This window comes from Staurois parvus, unplaced genomic scaffold, assembly GCF_062004578.1.
Source record: "Staurois parvus isolate SC_StPar_1 unplaced genomic scaffold, SC_StPar_1.0 ptg000282l, whole genome shotgun sequence".
NCBI lineage: Eukaryota > Metazoa > Chordata > Amphibia > Anura > Ranidae > Staurois > Staurois parvus.
Genome location: NW_028318078.1, coordinates 4,312,093 through 4,334,734, shown reverse-complemented (window position 1 = coordinate 4,334,734; position 22,642 = coordinate 4,312,093). Strand labels below are relative to the sequence as shown.

The 22,642-nt window shown below is 40.0% G+C and overlaps 1 protein-coding gene across 3 annotated transcripts in view; it reads right to left on the bottom strand.

Moving 5' to 3' along the window:
• CACNA2D3 (calcium voltage-gated channel auxiliary subunit alpha2delta 3) overlaps positions 1 to 22,642 on the bottom strand; it is a 1,248,789-nt gene that overhangs the window by 228,330 nt on the left and 997,817 nt on the right. The window lies entirely within an intron of this gene.

Below are 22,642 nucleotides of genomic sequence, written 5' to 3'. Positions count from 1 at the left end.
TGTATGGCCAGCCTTAGATCTGATCATACATACCAATTTGGTCCTCATTACACCCATACAGCTAAAGATCCCTTAAGAGATCTAAATTCTATAACAGTTCTACAAAGGAGGCAGCCTACCAGGATAAGCAGTATTAACTTATCCTCTGAGGACCATTGATAGAAAAATAAATGATTTTGGAGAAGTCAACTGAAAATAGCTTTTTAGAGTGTAACAATACACAATACAGAGGCAGATTTCTATTAAAAAAGGTTAGTAGACACTGATAAAAAAAATATATAGAAGTATATAAAAGAAAGGGAGCTTTCAATGTCCTAGATGAGCTGGCCACCTTTAGTGCTATTAGAAGATACTAGTCTTCATCAAGCCCTAACACAGGACCCTTAGAATATTCTGTTGTAATTCTTTTGCTATCAATTGCTCAAGTCCTAAAGAAGGCGGAGTCCTCTTCCCCTGAAATTTGTTGAATGTGTCTGATGCTCTTAACCAATGTTTCAAAAAGTTTCTTAAATGTTTCAAAAAGTCCTCTAAGTGAGATGAACTTTTGTACCAGGCACTCCTCTGTAAACATCCAACAATATTTTAGATCAGGAAAGTCAATGTTAGTATTAGAATTAGGTTAAGAGTAGGTTTAGATGTTAAACGATGATGTTTAGTAAGTTGGGTTACGTTTTATGGTGAATAATAGGCATTACTTTATATGTTAGGCCAAGAGTTAAGGATAAAAAAGAGGCCAGGGTTAAGTGTTAGGACCAGGTATAGTTTTAGGGATTAAGCATTATGGTTACAGTGAGGTTCAAGGGATATGGTTAACTGTTAAGAGTTTATTTCAGGAATTAGGCTTACTATGCAGGCTCAGTTTAGTGTGTTAGCTTAAAGTAGTTATAAACCCCAATTGGATAACTTTTAGTTTTTTAAAGCACTGTAACAACTGCTATTTTTTTCTTTTTTAATTAAAAGCTGTTTTTACTTATTCACCATTCATGTATTTCATTGCTGCTGATTTTCTATAGCCCTTTCAGCCACATCCTGTCTACGTACACCCAATTACTGGCTAAACATCATTGCTCTGGACTGAGTTCCATAGTAGACTATGCCTGAGCAATGCATGTTGCAAAAGAGATTTTAGTGTCCACCAGGGGCACATGTGACAGAGTGAAAACGTTGGTGCACAACTGAGAGACAGTTGTCACTCCATCACAAAAATTACCTGAAAAAAGACTGAAAACAACTTTGTAAATTGCATTGACATCTTCTTTCTGCAAGACTTCCAGGGTGGATAAAAGCAATTCTGATTGGTAAGCGCCAGCAGAGACTTGATCTGATCTATCCCTGAAATTCTGCAGAAAGAAGGGGAAAATAGCAGGGATTTTTACATTGGCTGTGTAGGCACTGACAGCTCATCACCCATGGAGGTAAGTACAGCAAGGACCAGGGGGGTGGGGAACGTTACGGTGTTAGTTCACCTTTTTAATTTTTTTTCTGAAAATGTGAATTAACTGTTTACAGCTCATATAAGTTATAAGTGATTGGATTTAGATCCACTTCATAGGTTAGGGTAATGTAAGGCTACATTCGCATGAGCGAATCTGCTGATGCCTACTGATGTTTTTGACAGGTGTCAGTGGCTAGCTGCAGCTGCTGAATCCGCACAGACTGTGATTACCTGCAGTGATCTCTCCTAGATGCACACAAAGTGTGAATGTAACCTAAAAGATGGGGAAGATGCTGGGGAGTGTTTGTATTATGTTTTGAGGATGGAAAGGTCCACTTCTTTCTATGGTAACCTATGGATACTAAAGACCAATAGACTAAAGCTTGCATTTTGGAACTTCTTAAACTTGCTGATAAATATTTTTTAAAGCTGAAGAAAGGGTTGATTGGTAAGGTAAAATAAAACTTGTTCAACCAATTGTATATATGCAGTATACAATCTTGTGTATGTCATGTTAAAAAAAAATAAATACTTGTTTCTATTAGGGATGGAGTTTGCCGGTTTACTGCTATCATAGGTTCAATTCGAATATGACAGCTCTGAGATTTGTGATCCTGGCAAAAAGCAGATTGGTGGACTGTTATTTACTGATCACCATTTAAAAATGTACTCTGGAAAAAGGCAAATGACAGCCAGTCTGGCAGCAAACTGCTGTGTATCAAGCTGTCCTTTGATGGCTCGATACACAGACAGATACCGTGTGTCTACCAGCAGCTGGATACCTTGTGATAAAAATGCAAAAGAAAAAATGTGCTATACATAGTAGATCCTTATCCTCCCTCCCTCCTATCTGCAGTTAGAGCTGCTCATCAATTAATTCATTTACACTCACACTGAGAAAATTTTTTTAGCCCTTACACTACCCCTCCTCTCCTACACATCTGATCGCCAGCCTATCTCTGTATGTGACCTTTATATTAACTCTTCGCCTTCCTTATTCTGCACATCTGTGCAGTAACAACTTCATTTCCACTGTATGTGACCTGTTCATTAAACCCCTCATATCATAATATCATTGGAGGGGTATTGGAGGTTTTCATTTCTCTTCTGTTTTTTTTTTATTCCATTTTATGTTGATAGGACTTTTTAATTTAGTATCCAATTGTTACTGACCATCTGTTCTTCAAGCTGCCTTTTGTTCACAGAATGTCACTACATCCTTTAAAAAAAAAGTGCAAAAACAGTGTGTGCCTTAAAATATGCAAGTACAGTGTGCCTCAAACCTCATTTCATATCACTCACATTTAACACACCCCATAGACAAAGGAAAAGTTAGGCATACACCAGTTTCGCCTATTATCCCTAATGATAGAAAAGCTGTCGTGCTTCTGGCCAATCACCAATCACTGCTGTATCTTCTGTAGTATCCTAATGTCTTTAGTAATTCTTTATTAACATCTGCTTTTACCCTTATTCTTTAGTACATTTTGACCAATTCTTTCTCATCAAAAATGTCCTGCTTCTGGTCAGTACAGTTTGGCATCAGCAAGAATACAGAAAACCACAGTGAACTACTGACCAACTTCTATCCGTCATCAAAGTGGACATATTACTGTTTTGCGGAAAAGCATGTGTTGCTGCTAATGCTACCTGAAAAAGACCTTTTTTTTTCTTTTTTTTTTTTTTTTTAATTTAGATATTTATTCATTTTCAAATATAACAATACAAAAAAAATCCAAAATGGAAATACAACATAGCAAAATTCTCATAAAAACACTTATTGCATATCATTTTTCTCCCCATAACCCCCTTCCTTCAACCCACCCTCCGCCCCACCCCTCTCCAATGAACCCCTGACATCTATCTGATCGACTTATATCTCACATCCTCTGGGTACAAATTTTTAAAAGGAAGAAAGACAAATTACTATATATTTTCTTTTTTTTTATACTTAATTACAAAGTAACTTCTTTCACCTTTACCTTAAACTCCTCCCATTTCTCCCATTTCATATAATATGCCTCCATCCTATCTTCCTGTATGTAATATAGTTTCTCCAATCTAGCAATCTGGTCCACTCTATTCATCCAATCCTCTTCCCTCGGTGCCTCAACTTTGCGCCAAAACCTAGGTATCAAACTTTTTGCTGCATTTAGATACCCAGCACCATATACCCAGATCTTTATATTTATTCACTGATTTTTTTGTGATATGAAAAAGACAAGTTTCAGGGTCCAGTCCAATCTCAGTTCCGGTAATAATCCTAATTTGATTTATAACCTTTCTCCAATATACTTGTATTTTTGAACATTCTCACCATATGTGGTACATCGTGCCCTACCCTCCACACTCTCGCCAACACCAAGCTTGTTTCTCCCCACTCATCTGGTGCTCTACCGTCGGTGTAACATACCACCTTATCAAACATTTGAAGTTCATTTCCACCTCATGCATACTAACATTCTCATGTACCAGTCTATATATTTTTCTTTGTGTGTGCTCCTCCCACTCCACCCCTAAATCCCTTTCCCATTTTTCTATGTACTTTAATTTTGACTTACTATCTAGATCAGTGAGAATTTTATATACTTTAGCAGTGCTGTGCTTCCCATCACCTCGAACTTCCAAATACTTCTCAAATAAATTCCAATCTTTTCTAATTCTAAGAGGCTTCGTCAATTTCCCTACAAATTGTTTCAATTGGTTATACCTCCATATATCTATCTTGAAAAAGACCTTTTTTCAAACTGAAATTTACCAGATTGGTCTTTTGCCACTGCATGTAAGTAAAGAAAGAAAAAAAATCAATTCTACAGCCAGACATGCACTGGCAACTTAACTGGGAGTATTGCTAAGACTGTCTATGAAAATCATACTTTTCTGTAATATCTCGTACTAAAATAGCCCAGTGTTTCTCAACCTTTTTTCAGTCAAGGCACCCTTTAAAATTATGGACAGTCTTGAGGCACCCCATTTTAGAAAGAAAAAAAATCAATTCTACAGCCAGACATGCACTGCCAACTTAACTGGGAGTATTGCTAGGACTGTCTATGAAAATCATACTTTTCTGTAATATCTCGTACTAAAATAGCCCAGTGTTTCTCAACCTTTTTTCAGTCAAGGCACTGGTTGTCAGGACGCCGGTGGCTAGGAGGTTGTAATGGTGGATAGTGAAAACCTGTCACTTTGTGTAACTTAAAGACAGGTTTGTTCTACCTGCTGGCTGGTATACAAATTTTCGGTAATTTTTAGACATTTTGCTAAGGCACCCCTGAAGAAACCTCAAGTCACTCCAGGGCTGCATTAGCCAACTATGTTATTTAAAGGATTTTCAATATTGCCCTCAAAGCCAAATTAAAAGACCCTTTCCCTGCTGTACAGTATTTATTTACCGTATTTTTCGCTCCATAAGACGCACCTGACCATAAGACGCACCTAGGTTTTAGAGGGGAAAAACAAGAAAAAAAAATATTCTGAACCAATGGACTGCAGACACAGTACAGGGGATGACCAAAGACTGCGGACACAGTGCAGGAGATGACCAGAGACTGCGGACACAGTACAGGAGATGACCAGAGACTGTGGACACAGTGCAGAAGATGACCAGAGACTGCGGACACAGTACAGGAGATGACCAGAGACTGCGGACACAGTGCAGGGGATGACCAGAGACTGCGGACACAGTGCAGGGGATGACCAGAGACTGCGGACACAGTGCAGGGGATGACCAGAGACTGCGGACACTGTGCAGGGGATGACCAGAGACTGCGGACACAGTGCAGGGGATGACCAGAGACTGCGGACACAGTGCAGGGGATGACCAGAGACTGCGGACACAGTACAGGGGATGACCAGAGACTGCAGACAGTACAGGGGATGACCAGAGACTGCAGACAGTGCAGGGAATGACCAGAGACTGCAGACAGTGCAGGGAATGACCAGAGACTGCAGACAGTGCAGGGGATGACCAGAGACTGCAGACAGTGCAGGGAATGACCAGAGACTGCTGACCTTTGGGGAGGGAGGGGGAGCGGGTACCTGAATTTGACAGGTACCCGCTCCCACTTCCGCGGAGTTGTCCTTCCTTCCTTCTTCCCGGGCCGGCTTCTGTGACAGCCGGGTGCCCACTGCGCATGCGCGAGAAGCGCTGTGCTTTGTGAATGGCCCGGCGCCTTCTGGGACCTGTCATGTGTCCCAGAAGACACCGGATCATTCACAAAGCGTAGCACATGCACAGTGGGCACCCGGCTGTCACAGAAGCCAGCGCGGGAAGACTGTGCAGCGCTGGAGCGAGGAACAGGTAAGGCCCTGCAGGAGAGAACAGCTGAGCGGCCGGCCCGGTATTCTGACATGGTGGGGCCAGAAATACCGGACCGGCCTCTTTATATTCGCTCCATAAGACGCACTGACATCCCCCCCCTTTTTTTGGGGGAAAAAAGTGCGTCTTATGGAGCGAAAAATACGGTATTTATTTTTTTGTTGCATTTCATGTTTTTGCATTTACATGCTGTCCTTGGCAGTGCCCAGCTTCCTTTTTTTAACAGAAGCTTTCCTATTAACCTTGAAATTGACAGAATTTAACAAATAAGATCCCTCTCATAGGTTTCGATGGGATTCCCTTCAATGTTTGGATTCGTCAAATGTTGACCAAGTTTTGGCAAACCCTTTGCAAATGAAACCTGAACAGAATAGCCATTCACTAGTTTCTATGTTGAATTTGTACCTATATGCAGGGGCATATTTACCACAAGGCAAACATGGCACTTGCCTAGGGTGGCATTTTTCAGGGGGGCAGCACCTCCCCCCAGAAGAAGGGATGAAAGAATGGACACGTGCTCCATGCTAACCAAGTGGGATCCAAGAGAGGCTGTGGGCTACTTAATGGTGTATGTAGAGACTGACTCTCATTCCCGGGGATGTCCAAAGATGAAGATGAGTGTCTTTCTCTCTATCTCCGGGAAAGGGGGGATGTGGAAAGCTCTTCCAGGTAGGGGGCAGGGGTGTTATTGGTCAATGTCAGGCTTTCTCCATGAGAGGGACAAGGGGTGGGGGGTTGGTGTTGGTCCGTGTCCGTTGGGGCGGATGATTTTTGTGTTGCATAGGGCAGCACAAAACCTAAATACACCAATTCCTATATGTGTACATGGGGAGACATGTTTGCTCATTACATATACAGATTCTAATTACATAAGGGATGCTACATAAATAAATAAATGCTGATGCGTCCAGTAATGATACTTTGTCTACATTGTCTAAATAACACCAAATTATTCTACAGCTGATCACAGATGTTAAAAGCAGGATGTAGAATCTTTGTAAAATCCCCCTTAAAACCCAATTAAATGTTCAGTTTAAATAAGCTAAATACATTCCATGTGCATCATAAACAGGTATGATAAATTTTAAAGTTCATTTTCTTTAAAAAAGCAGCAACAGTCTGAGTAGAAGAGCCTGTTCCCAGCCAGCATACAGTAGAGAAGGACTATTCCTTTCTGTGTGGAAGCAGTAGCTTCTCTGCAGAGGTCTGTCACGAGCCCTGCTGAGTCAGAGCTACAGCTCTCCAATCAGTAGTCAGCAGGAGACGTGCTGATTGCAGAACTCTAGAAGGAGGTGTACCAGACGTATGCAGAGAGACTACTGCTTCTAAGAAGAAAGGGACTATAAGACTTTGTACATGTTTTGTTTTGATGCACCTGGAATGTATTTAGGTGATTTAAACTTACAATTCACTTGGGGTTTAAATTTTACCAAGACTTCAGTGCAAGAGTCAACGTAAACAACCCTTTCAATTCATTTCCAGTTAAAGTGGTGGTAAAGGCTCAAAGAATTTTACCTTCATGCATTCCATGCATGAAGGTAAAAACCCTTCTCTGTGCACCATCTCCCCCAGTCCCCCTAACACTCACCTAAGCCCCCTCTCGATCCAGCGATGTGCACTGGATTCTCGGCTATCCTGGGATTCCCTCTCTTCATTGGCTGAGACAGCAGTGGGAGCCATTGAGAAGAGAGAGGGGGTGGAGCCAAGCCGCGGCTCCTTGTGTGAATGTACACACGGAGAAGTGGCTGGGGAGTGCGCATGCTCTGGTGCCCCCATAGTAAGTTGCTTGCTGTGGGGGCACCCAACAGGAGGGAGGGGACAGGAGCACTGTCGGGGGACCCAAGAAGAGGTGGATCCGGGCTGCTCTGTGCAAAACCAAGGCACACAGCAGGTAATTAGAGACATGTTTGTTATTTAAAAAAAAAATGAAATCCTTTAAAATCGCTTTAAGCAGGTTTCTCCATCACTAAATGGTCATTGGGAAATTTAAAGGGGATTGTGCAAAAGGATTTGAATGTCTTTGAACTTTGAATTGTGAAACAATCACCTCAAGGCAGATTACGCTACTCACAGAACTGGGACCTACCTGAGGCACTAAACATTTCTTGTAGGGATTACGGGCCATTTTCTTCACATATGTTCTGCACTAAGACTAGAACTGTTCTCCCCTTTGTAAAGAACAGCTTCAACTCGGTGTGCCTATACTGAATAGCGTGGAACAAGCTGTGCAAGTTATGCCACTGTATAATATGCAGATAATCAAAAACTCATAATCATAAGATTATTATACACTGTATAGTATACACTGTACTATTATATGTATAATACTGTATATGTTTTATATATATATATATATATATATATACTGTATAAGCCATATGTTATACAATATTTTATATATTATACTTTACTATACTTATATACCAGGGCTTAAAATTTCAAGTCCTGAGCTACTAGCCAGGCCTTAAGAGTTACTCGCCACCAGTTGCCCCACTCAACCCTTACCCTGCCTTACCCCTAATTCCGCCCCTAAACACGCCCTCCTAAATTATTTCATGAAATTATACTGTTAATTGTTACCCACATTACATCAGGGTCCCCAGAGTCGCCCCACATTACATCAGGGCCTCCAATGTCCCTCTAAACACTCCATCATACTTAGACCATACACCGCATACAACCATAACCCCCCCCCATAATCTTTCACTCACAAAACCATAACTCTACCAAGCATATCCTACCTACTATCCAACCCAGCAGTACCTCAAATGTCCCATACTCTACCATCCATAATAACCACATAATCCTGAACCTGACCAAACCACCCATACATGTAGGTTTACATACAGACATATGTACATACACACAAACAGAGACACATGTACGCACACACAGAAACATGTACACACACGCACAGAGACACATGTACACACACACATACAAACACATGTATACACACACAGACACATGTACACACACACATACAGACACATGTATACACACACAGACACATGTACAGACACAAATACATGTACATATACACAGACACATGTACATACACAGAAATTCACATGCACAGACACATGTACATACACACAGACACATGTACACACACACACACGTACATACACACAGACACATGTACACACACACATACCTGTACATACACACAGACACATGTACAGATACACACATGTACATACACACAGACACATGTACATGCATACACAGACATACACAAATACACACACAGATACATGTACACAAATACACACACACATGGACACAGCCCTATAAAAAGTTGCAGTAGTTCGTTACCTTCACTCACAGAGCCGGGTACTGCACTCTAGGGGAAGGCAGAAAGCACAGCACACACTCCTTCCTTTGCTTTCACTTTGCTCAACTATTGAGCAGTCTGACGGATCCCAGTGCGAGTGACAGATCCGGGTCTGAGTTCCGAGCCTGCTCAGCAAGACGGCCCTGAGGACACACTCGCCCCCACCATAATTTCCACTCGCCAATGCAAGCTGGCGAGTAGAAATTTCAAGGCATGTTATATACTATATTATACTAAATTATTATATTATACTATATTATACCACTTTTTGTTGCCTTCCTGCAATATATCAAGCAATGGAAGCATGTAAAACATAAATCGTCAGAATTGCTGTGCTCAGGCATATGCACTCATTCCCAAAATTCCTCCGCTCATGAACAAGTGAACTTCCCTTTAAATGCAATAAGCAAGAAGAATAGGCTTATTAAAACTTCATCTAATAATAATACAGAGGCCATCACTCTTCAGCCTGCAAGTACAACACAGGCAGCGCATGAGCTGGCTTTGTCAGAGGACAGCTGCCAGGAAGTGGCTGCTCAGAAAGTTATCCTTTCAAAGCATTTGTCATCTTGATAGTCATGACAAGCAAACAATTACTGCAGGCGTAAGTGTTAACACAACCTCTGGCTACTGGTGCTTTTCTAAACAGAATACTCAACAATCTCCATCATCCTCTGTACCTCTAGAACCTCTGACTTCGCAGGCTAATAGTGGGAGCAAAAGAGTGCAGAAGCTATATGCCAATTAAAAGCAATCATCCTCACCTGAAATGGGACAGGGAGACGGGCCTTAAAGGGCAGCTAAAAAATAGAGAATACTGCCATTTGCATTATTGACAGCTGATACTGCAGAAAATAGAGGCAGTTGAAGGGTATGTACTGTATAGGTTAAGTGATACCCAGAAATTTAAAACATTAAATTATACAGTATCTCCAGTAGTATTGTTATGGCTCTTTTAGTGATTTTTATAGCATAAATATGGAAAAACATTTAGGACCATGCAATGTTTTGAAAGCTAGGCCTCTTCTATTGATATGCAAATTAACTTGTTGGAATGGTTTATGAGCTCAGGACATTAAATGATGCTACCTAAGCAGTTTGGGAGAGATCCTAGATCCTGAAAGATGACTCCGTCTTAATGAAAACTGAAAATAGGAACATTACCTGGGGATGATACTAAATCTATGACCCAAATTAAATAACTTTTAGTGTATCCATCTTGCATACATTACCCATGCTAATTTGCTTAAAAGGACAGCCTGTGCATGTGTGCATTGTTGGCATACAGTATTTTGTAATATCTTGTGTGCTATGGATTGTTTTTACTACAGTTGTATGTGCAGCCTTTCTGTTTATTAGAAGCACATAAACACACCACAGAGGTTTGCTTATACTACAAAAACCTAAAAGATGCAAAGCGAAATCCCAGCCAAAACTGTTTTTTAATTCTGGTTAGACAATGGAATATTTAAGTATGGAAATGTTAAAATTTTTATCTGCTTTTATTCTTAGCAAAGGTATTGACAGTATAAGAACTTTCAATAAAGTCTATAACTGGAAATTGGAAAACTTTTATTACATCCTCATAAATGCTTAAATCTGAACACTGGGCACAAATAATTCCATATATATATATATATATATATATATATATATATATATATATATACACTTCCATAGCCACAAAGCATATAAATACACTTTTTATGCACCAATTGGTTTTCGTGCACCATTTTTCTGTTTATTGATCAAGTTTCTGACTGACTATATTCCTCTTAGACACCAGTTCAAGCCAGCCCCTGGGACTGCTATAGGTGACACTACACTAAGCAATATTCACTGTCCACTCATACAGAGGTAACCATTATAGTACATTGGTTTACAATTGGTTGATTTGTGTGATACACACAATGTGTGGTATAATCAGCCTAGACAGTGAAAAAAATCTCACACATGTGGTCTTGCCTTACTCAGAAGGAGTAGCAGAATTTGTTTTGTAATTTTAAGTATGCCCATGCTGTGTGTGAAAAATATCTTACTAAATTGAAAACTGTGTTAAAAAAATCATTTTCATTTTCATATTCTTTCTGCATTTTCCAAAGCTCCAAGGCCTCCAAAAATGTAATAGGTAGTCAGGAAATTAATGGGGAATTTATGCTCCTTAAAAGCCCAAACTTACTCCTTGTATTTTGGATCCCTGTAGGCTGATCACACATGTGGTATCCTCATACTCAAGAGACATAGCGTAATGTGTTTTGGGGTGTAATTATAAGTATGCCTATGCTGTGTGGGAGAAATAACTTCTTAAAATGACAACTTTGTGTAAAAAAAAAAAACACATTTTATATACTTTCTTAACTTCAAAAAATTGTGATAAAAAATTAGAACTTCAAAAACCTCGCCATACCTCTTACTAAATACCCTGGACTGCCTACTTCCAAAAAGGGGTCATTTGGGGTGTATATTTACTGTTCTGGCATTTTAGGACCTTATGAAATGAAATAGGCAGCCGGTACATCAGGAATGATCAATTTTCATATATATATATATATATATATATATATATATATATACCCACACACTATATTGCCAAAAGTATTGGAACACCCCTCCAAATCAATGGATTCCGGTGTTCCAATCACTTCCATGGCCACAGGTGTATAAAATCAAACACCTAGGCATGCAGACTGCTTCTACAAACTTTGTGAAAGAATGGGTCGCTCTCAAGCTTGGGTCGAATTCAAGCATGGTATCGTGATAGGTTGCCACCTGTGTAATAAGTCCATCTGTGACATTTCCTTGCTATTAAATATTCCACAGTCAACTGTTAGTGGTGTTATAACAAAGTGGAACAACTGGGAACAACAGCAACTCAGCCACGAGGTGGTAGGCCAGGTAAATTGACAAAGCAGAGTCAGTGCATGCTGAAGCGCACATTGCGCAAAATGTCTGTAGAGTCAATAGCTAAAGACCTCCAAACTTCATGTAGCCTTCAGATTAGCACAACAACAGTGTGTACAGAGCTTCATGGAATGGGCGTCCGTGGCCGAGCATCAGCATCCAAGCCTTACATCACGAAGTGCAAAGCTTTGGATGCAGTGGTGTAAAGCACACCGCCACTGGACACTAGAGCAGTGGAGACGTGTTCTCTGGATTGATGAATCATGCTTCTCTGTCTGGCAATCCAATGAACGTGTCTGGGTTTGGGAGTTGCCAGGAGAATGGTACTTGCCTGACTGCACTGTGCCAAGTATACAGGAAAGTTTAGACAATGTCATGCTCCCAACTTTGTGGGATGGCCCCTTCTTGTTTCATCATGACTGTGCACCAGTGTACAAATCAAGGTACATAAAGACATGGATGAGTGAGTTTGGGGTGGAGGAACTGGACTGGCCTGCACAGAGTCCTGACCTTAACCTGATAGAACATCTTTGGGATGAATTAGAGTGGAGACTGCGAGCCAGGCCTTCTCATCCGAAATCAGTACCAGACCTCACAAATGCACTTCTGGTCAAACATTCCCATAGACACACTCCTAAACCTTGTGGACAGCCTTCCCAGAAGAGTTGAAGCTGTGATAGCTTCAAAGGGTGGGACAACTCAATATTAAACCCTACGGACTAAGACTGGGATGCCATTAAAGTTCATGTGCGTGTATGCTTTTGGTAATATAGTGTGTATATATATATATATATATATACAGTATATATACCATAGTTTGTAGACAACATAACTTTCACACAGACTAAATAATATACACATATTTGTTTCATTTGTACCAAAGCAATGTAGCAGAGTACATTTTGGCCTAAATTTATGAAGACAGGTTATTTAGTTGCAAAATTTTATAACTGAAACTGGGGAAAAAATGGGTGTTTTTTTTTAAATTTTCAGTACCTTGTTGCCTATTTTGCAAAAAATAAAAAACCCAATGGTGATTTAATTCTGCCAAAAGAAAGCTCTATTTGTCTCAAATTTAATGAAAAAATGTCATTTGGATACAGTTTTGCATGACTGAGTAATTGTCATTCAAAATGTGCCAGCACTGGAAGCTGAAATTTGGTCTGGGCAGGAAGGGGGTGAAAGTGTCAAGTATTGAGGTGGTTAAAAACTATATATGGACTCAGGCAAAATTAGCATCCATGTTAGTAGGTGTACATCACAAACATCATAAAATGAGCTTGTAAGCTAAAACTTGCATATGTGTGGATCCACTATTGCAACTGTATTCCTTCCTATTGTGATCTTATTGTTAAACTCTATGTTCAATGTCTTTTTATTTGTACAGTGGTTTTTGTAGATACAGTATATGTGCCACCCCTTGGAGGATTCACACTCTCTTTCACTCCTGACATCCACTGCTATGAAAAACAATTATCTTTAAACAGGAGATGATGGAATACATTGAAATTGGCTGTCGTAGAGTGGATTTCCTATCACTTTGGTAAGATTTCCCCTCACTTTCTATAGTGTCTCTCCAGGACAGGAAGCAAGAGGAAATGTACGAAGACATAAAAAGTAAAATATGACAAGGATTCTATTATTTTCTCTATACAAAATTACTCCAAGAATACACAGGTATACTGTAAAACTGCCCACGCTTGTACATGACTAGGTTAAAACAGATGTCACCAACCACTAATCAAAGATCTAACATTGATTTATGGTGAACATTGGCCATAGCAACCATTTATTAACAAATAACCAATGCAAACAGAAAACATCATTCTAAAAACAATAATAATCAAGGTTCCTGATCTTTGAAGGAACAAAACCACCAACCTTTGATTTGTATCTACAAACACTTAAAGGTCCCCAGCCGCAAGACACCGGCTCGGGAACAACCCCCACTCTCTACAGGTACCTTTGTGCCCCTTAACTTCCCAGTTATCTCACCGTTAGCTGGAAATTCTTCAGAGAACTCCATACTATAGATGGATCCCTTGTATACAATATCACTGTTAATTTTGACTGCCTCCAAAGATCTCAACCACCTGGTCACTACAACCACCGAAGAGCACCAATCTATAGTACGGGGTGGGAGCGTGAGAAGTTTTTTCTTTGTCTGCTACCTTCACACTGCTTGAAGTTTTCTTTATCCCTCCTAGACCACCTTGAAGCCTCTCCTAAGCATTCAATCCAACCAATCCCAGTAAGTAACCTCATATCTCCTGATTCCAAATGTTAATCCTATATCTCCTTCCCTCCCCTGTTCACCTAGTCATGTCTGCTGTTCACCTATTTTTTAATTTTTTTACTATGCAGATGTCCTTTAAGTATAAATATGTGGCCAGCCTTTTGACTTTCCCAAATATGTGGCCAGCTAAAAGCAGAAGTTATTGTCCAGTTTGTGTATGTGGTCTTCAAACTTAGCTTATGTTTTAGATACACTTAATAGTATATTCTTGTCTTTCGTTTCTTAGGCCACTTCACTTATATGATATATATTTTGACATGAGCAACTGGCAACCTGTTGAGTCACCATACATTCCACCATCACCATAGGTATGTCAGGGATGTCGTATTTTTTAATGTATCTCAATATGCAGGGAGACTTGTGTCTGCAAATGTATTAGGAAATAAATGTGTGAATTATGTGACAATGACTGGCCAGTCTCTCATCTCCCACTGAAAGTGATAAAAGGTCATTTATGTTTTCATGTGAATCTCCTCTAGCGTGAAGCAATAAATCATAAACATACAGGTTATATTTAGTGTGGGTGAGGCCCAGTTTTGCTGGTGCTAAATGTAAGCTATATCAAAGTGTCAGTGGAGGTCTAATGTGTCATTGAAATTAACATAATTTTATTGCAACTCCACCTGATGGTTGATAGGCTTTGTGTATTTCCCTGCAGTCCCAGTTTAGGACCCCTATGACTGGACTTATAACTGTAACACTCAGCTAGCAATTGCATACTTGATTTTTTTCTATGGTGTTCAAACCTGCTGTATCTACAGTAGCTGCTAATCACTCTCATCTGCTGGATGATATTCAACTAGGGTTGCCATCTCATCCCTTTAAGTCCTCATGCACACTTGACGTCTTTACAGCTGTTATCCTATGTGTCCATTCACACATAGACTGTAATCAACATTTTTTGTCTGGGACGATTTTTGTCTAGAAAAAAAAAAAGGACTACTGGGTTTCTATGAGTTTTTTAGCTGTAAAAATGCTCTAACGCTGAATAACACGGTTAAATATGATAAAACGCCGCAAACCAGTGTTTTTGGACTTCTTTTTACCCTCAAAAATTTTTTTTGCTAAAAACGCAAACATGGAAAAAAGCAGGAAAATGCCACTAAACTAACTTGACTCTACACAGCCAATGTTATCAAAATGTCCAGTGTGCATGAGGACTAAAACTGAACACATATTAATTACACAGGTTCTGAGCCTAATTTAATGACCGTAAGGCACTCAGGGAGTTTAATTACCACCTTAATCAGCCATAGGACCTGTGCAATTAATATGTGTTCAGTTTTAAAGGGATGAGGTGGCAATCCTATAGTCAATACTATGGTGTCTTTACACTGCGGCTGCACACCAGGCCTCAATCAGTGGTGTTTAACCTTGAAGTACCTAACCAAAAGTGACCTGCCAAGCTGCAATTCATGACTTGGACTGTGTTAAAGTAAAACTTATGTCAAAATCATTTTTTTGTTAGTTTTGTAGAGTTGAGAGGGTAATCCCGCTTATCAGTTTTATTGCAGCCTGTGCTCCTGTTAAGGAAATCTACCCTCTCTATCTGTCCTGTTTACCATTATCAGTGAAAGTGAAGGAAAATCCTGAATCTTGGGTTGTCCTCAGAAAAGTGATAGAGGGAAAATTTTTCAATGGGGACACTAGTTCTGGTGATCTGGGGGTCCCCAAAGAATTCCCTTAATTTGCAGAAACGTCTTCCCACTTCCTTTTTAGCTATGGGACAGGACGTGAAGGGAAATCTCTGCAATGGGACACAGATGGCAAAAAAAAAAAAATCTCACAGTGGTTATAACCCTCCCTTGCTCTATCTGAAATTAAAAATAAAAAATTGCCAACCGCCCTTACCTTCTGTTCTTTTGTTTACTACACCTGCCTGCTGCCAGCCTTTAACTCCAGCCTTTCTGTACAATCTGGTAATTTGTTCTGCTCTAACCTGCACTCTCAGCTGCTACACAGGGAATCTAAAAAAACAGCAGGCAGTGACATCCTTCTTAGCAGCACAGATGATCCACTTTAATCTTAAAAAAAAAAACTAAAACAAATCATCAAAATTACCTAATTTTGTTTCAAAACAAGCATTTGTAGGAGAGAAAACATTTTACATTTGTCCCCGATTTACCCTGATAAAATTTGAGAATTGAAAGAAAAGAAAAATCCCTTGAAACACTCACAAAATGTTTCTCCTTGAAAGAAATTAAACCTATAAAAATGACACTTTATTCAGATTAATTCTGATCATCTAGATCAAGGGCTTGTTTTTCTTCCAGTACAAAGCTTGCTCCAGGCCTCACAATCATTGTTTGGGCTCATTAAACAATAAACACAAGAACAGGGCAAAAACATGATGGCAAAAGATGACAAAATTCCAAGACTGTCAAAAGTATTTACTTGTAATGGTTTCCATGTTTATCCTTTTTTTCCAGGGATGCTTTGCCATGCAAAACAGTTTTTTTTAGACATTGCCAGTTGTAGGTTTGGAGTATTCATGTTAGCTGGTGTTGGTCACAAAGCCTTTTCTATGCATGTATTCATGATTTCTTTGGACTGTTTTCTTTGATGAACTTGAAACAATTGTAAACAGGATTTTGTGTGCTTTAATAAATAGCCAAATAATAGTTCAAGAGCTTCTGGCTAAAAGCAGCATAACAGCAACCAGACTGGAAAAGTAAAATTCAAATGAACACTTTGTATCTTCAAATGAAGAACAATTTACAATGAAGAAAAGCTGCAAATTTATACTGCTTGTAGATTTTAAAAAAAAAAAATATGCTGCTTGTGATTGGTTATCCAAGTTGCAAGTTTTCTTTCACCTTCCTGCCTTTTATTTGGACAAGATATATGGCTAGGCTAAGGATCTTGACCTCTTTCACTTTGGCCTGTATTCTCGACTGCATTATTTATATACAGGCAAAACGTTTTGACTCAAAATATTAAAGTGTATCGAAAGCCAAAACTTTTTTAGTTTTGAGTTAACTGTCCCATTTCAGGTTTTATGGCTATTTGTGTCCCCAGTAGTAAGGGTCCCCCTCTCTGTTTGCCTTGGTGATGAATCACAATGGGGCTGGTCGACAGGCTCTGAGGAAGAGTATAAGTCCTCAAAACGCGTAAGACTCTGGATGATCCATCATTTCTGTACACCTTGATGATTTTCGGACTGTTTGTGCTGCACCGATGAGATGTATTTGCACTTTTTATGACTTTGTGAGTAGAATAATTACCTTTTTACAATAAACCTATTATTTTAAGGTTAATGCACTAGGCCGGTGTTTGTTTATCGTTACCACACTGTTCCTAGACCTTCCTAGACCTCCCCAGTCTTGTTAGGGCAGCAAGGCCAATGCACCCCATGAAGGCCAAGTGTTTGACTATAGCCCATTAATGCCGCTAGGCAAACTCCCCAAGTGCAGGAAGACTGAAGTGTCCTATTTCTTTATTAAGGTAAAAATGTTTAGTCATTACTGTGATGAACACAGTGCCTGACCCCTGCCCTTCTCACCAACTCGTGACAAAGGACCAGCCAATCTCACACCATGCTGCAACTTGCATAACAATCCCACTCTCAGCTGCACCCTGCACAAAGATTTTCCAGCTCGAGGGACCACAATCTATGTGCCAGCAGCCTGAGAGTGGTTGTCACTGAGATAATTAATTACGCAATTAACCCTTCAACTCCAAACTGCCACCAGATAATTTTGGAACTATCAACCCTTCACAATATTAGCAAGGCCAAATGTGAACATTAAACGTCTGTAACACCCACTGTCACCACAGACAAGTATATACAGAGGATTATTACATACCGTAGCACTTTTGAAGAGAGAGGGATTCTTTAGTTTGCATTAAAAGATTTAGAGACAGTTTCAACACTTTTCAAAATAGGGTTAATTACTAAAAAGGTCAAAATGGTGCAATTAAAATATTTACAGAAAAGGATGTTACAAAGACATAACGAGAATAATGCAACAGAGGAATAAAAGAAAGGAGCTAAGAAGGCAGAATACTTGCAAAGTCCTGGATTTAGCAGATTTCAATTGTCCAAGCAAAAAGTCAGTTAAGATTTTCCTTGGTTGATGTTAAACAAGAGCTCCATCATCACAAGTCCTGTTAGTCTCTTTCTATGATATCAAGGGGGTGTGGACAGAGACCAACTGACCAATAATCTGGTTTAAGGGATGGGTGCTAGGAGGTCACCAAATTTCTGACCAAGTCCCAACTACAGTTTCATACTAGTATTACCAACTTCTAATACGTGCAGGTGGTATTCTAGCAACTGGCAGATTATTATTCAGAATTATATTTTGAACCCAGGGATACCAAACACAGCATACCTATGTCACCCAGGAGGGAAGAAACTGCTTTCTCCCCTTTCCTACATGCTAACATAGCCATGTATGACCTTTATTTGTTCGGAATGATATTCCCTATTCAAATATATCTAATATTAATGTGTCCTGTTCCTGTTGAATTCTATGAATTGTATGTGGAATTGTTACATGCGGAATAAACATTTTATGGCACACTCTGCATTCCTAGAGCTCTAATCGCCTTATCGATCATGTGTGACTGCTTGACTGAGTTATTATTGTTTCACGATAGGGCAGAGGAAAGTGTTTCCATGGTTTGTGGAAACAGACATCCTGCCAAGACTAATTAGCTGTTTAGAGCCCTGAACACTGGCGTCTATTTGTGTTTTAATTAAGATAACAAGCTTTTTTGAAGTTCCTTAAAAGTTACAGCTACAAATTCCAGTTTTCAGGAGGAGGGAGGAAGATTACTGCTCATGAAAAACAAAAATGGCTGTCGTGTACAGGTTCCATGTCCATATTGCGCACAATCATTACAGTTACAACCACTGTAACACATAGCTGCCATTCTGCAGCCTTAGAAAGACCAAAAGTCTTCTTTGGCTCTGTGTCAAAAGTAGATAGCATGATACTCAGTCATGGAAATGAAATAAAAAAGAATATCCTTCTATAGTATCTACTTGCCACAATCCAAAATATCTAGTGTGAATTCTATCTGCTGTTTCCTTCCTTTGCCATCTGCTGGAGTCACTTCTGACAGGTTATGCTGACTCCAAGGGATACACGGGATGGGGTAAAGGATCTTCAGCACACAGCCTGTGATTGACAGCTCCAGCTGTGTTTGCTTTCCCAAGAGACTGTGTAGAAGGAGAGTGTCCATTCCCTCCACTCAGGTACCAGATTACATTCAGCTCCCCACTCTATGCTGTGTCATGTGTGACAGATCCCCGCCTCTGACCTTCTGATGAGCAGAAATGCTGTGTAAACAGTATATCTCAAACAACTGTGGATAAGAGATGGCTGCAGGTAAGCAGGTACAACTTTTGTAGGAGGATTTATTTAATCTATGGGTATCATCGGAAACCAGTCATTTCACTGGGTATAAGTAAAGGGCTTACAAACACTTTAAATGCAGCAGAGAAAAATCAGACCACCAACCTGGCTGTACTTTCTGGGAGGTCTGTGTAAATCTAAAAACTGATTGGACAGAAATACAATTCAGGTAAAACAGTTACCATATCTGAATTTTATTGGTGAATTTAGCTGTTTTCCTAACACTCGGCTATAATTAAAAGAAACCTAACTTGCATAGGTAGTCTTGCAGCTGCAGTTGTTGAGAGAGAAGACTAAACAAAATACAGACACAGTCAAGTATCCTTTGCACTGGGGGCATCATGAATTGCAAATGACCTATCTGTATTGCTTGAAGACTACTCTAAAACAAAAAGAAATGTAAGCCAAGATGTTAAGGCCAAGTTCTGTTATGTTGAATCTTAAGAGGCATAAGCTAAAGCATTGTTCTGAAATGTTTATTACTGCGTGCCGATAGGATTTCTACAGTCTTACAACCATACAATCCCCTGCCATATGCTAATCGGCTGATTTGCATGATGGATGCATCACAGTCCTTGCAGATTCAGAGCGTTCTCTGGTGTTTAAGAATGAAGTGAATCTGTTCTCGTCCTGTAATGCTGTCATGTTCCATTACTCCAACAGACTGGTGTTACATATAGGCCATGCCGCTCATCTTATCCTTATACATAAATTGCTTAGAATGTCTGCAGCTACTTGCGGGTAACAGCAATAAAGCACAAGCGAAAGATTTGGAAAACAGACTTCTTTTGACATCTATGGTAATTGGCAGAAAGCACAGCAGGGATGTGACTATGAATACAGAAACACCATAGGGCCTTTAGCACTAGGCAGGGGCAAAAATCAGCTAGCTACCTCTGCTCCGTAGACACAATTTTTATATGATAGTATTACTGTCTACTATCATTGTGACAATATAGTATTTATTCCCTTCAAAATGTAAAGTATCAGGGGTTGGTTCTGGATTGGTTAGATTTAACCACTTCAAGACCGGACACTTTTACCCACTTTCTGTCCAGGCCAACTTTCAGCTTTCAGTGCTATCACACTTTGAATGACAATTGCGTGGTCATGCAACACTGTTCCCATATAAATTTTTGTAAAAAATTTTTGAGTTTTGAGACAGATAAAGCTTTATTTTGGTGGTATTTATTCACCACTAGGATTTGTATTTATTTTGCTAAGGAGGAGCCTTGCCATACTGACGTCACGCCACTGTGTCCATTTTTATGGAACACATCTATTTTGACATTGTTTATCTATGGTGGAGCGGGACAAGTGGAGCTATCCCTGTATGCTGTGAGGGGCCAGTGATTGATGCCTGGTGTCTTTTCTGTGTGCTGTTATTAAGCTAGTGGAGTTCCTTTCCTGTGTCCATACATTCATCAGGGAGATCTTGGATATGATTCTATGCGCATTTTTAATGCACTTCTGGTGAGTGCATTCATACAGCAATCCCTTATCACGGAGTCACTTGCACGGATATTTCACGGAATATTTTGAACTTTGTTCACCAATATTTACTTTGTATTTCACCATATTTTTGTTGGACTATTCAGTATTGTCACTGTCCGATATTTCAAGTCGCTACCATCCTCGCTACTGTTCAGCGAGACACTTTTGCTTAGTGGTCACTTTAGCGCTTAATCATTCGTGCTTCACCTTTGCATACAGTCAGTTTTGTCATTTTCATTGATTTGATCTCATCTTAAAGCGCTGCATTATATATTTGACTGACACTGTACTAATGGCACTGGGCAGGAAGGGGTTAATGTGAGGGGCAATCAAAGGGTTAACTGTGTGCTGGGAGTGTTTTACTAGGGAGGGGGGGTGTTCTTCACTGTAAGCACATTGATCAGGATGGCTGTACTGTGCACAGCCATCCTGAGCAGTGTACTCGAGCTGACAGGAAGGAAGACTGTTTGTAAACAAAACAATCTTCCTCCCTGTTGGAGATCCTTGGTAATCACCGGGTGCCGGCAGGTAATTACCGGCCGGGACCCTGTGATTGACACCCATGGCCGCAAATGCCAGCATGGATAGGGCGCGTGCGTGGCTAACATGCGCCCCCTACCCGGAAATGCAAAATGACGGATATATGTGATTCTGTGCACAGGTGCCGCCCTGCAGCAGTATATCTGCTATAGGGTGATCCTTAAGCAGTTAATTAAAGCAACCTTTCTCAACCTTTTGCCACAAAGGAAACATTAAAAATGTTTTCAGGTCTTAGGGAACCCTTGCTAAAACCTATTTATTGGTGGCTAATGGGAAAAATGCTCCTTTTGTTGGTGACCACTTGGCACAAATACCCCACTTACAGTGGTAATCAGAATGCCACATTTCCAGATGATTAAAAGGATCATTGGTGTCATGCAGTTGACTCTGCCAAGTAGCGTTGGCATTGGTATTATGCAAACATCAGATGGGATGTCAATCAGCCACAGCTCAACCTGTGGAGGAACCCTAGGGTTCCACAGAATGCTAGTTAGGAATGGCTAGATTAAAATGTAAGTAAAGCCGGCATTTTTTATTTTGCTTTGAACAGGGAATGATTAAGTGCCCTTTCAGGTCATCTTCAACTTTTGTCTCAGAGTCACAGCATGAGGTATGGGGGCATCTCTCAATAGTAAGGAAGTATCCCCTCTTAGACAGCTGTCCCCAGAACAGGTTTCCCCAGGTAAATTTTCCTCTCAGATCCTATTAGTGTGACAATTCGAAAATTTGGATTTCCTATCATTTTCTGTACTAGAGAATCTAGAGACAATGGTCACTATTTTGCCAAAATAAACTACCATTCCAAAATACAACCATGGCAATTTTCAGAAGCCAAAAATGAAGGCACTAACCAATGGGGTCTTTCCCCATGAGAAATAGATTTGAGCTAAAAAGCAAAACAAGAATTCTTAAAAATGAATCTTCTGAGTAGCTGAATGGCATTGCAGCACATCTTTGT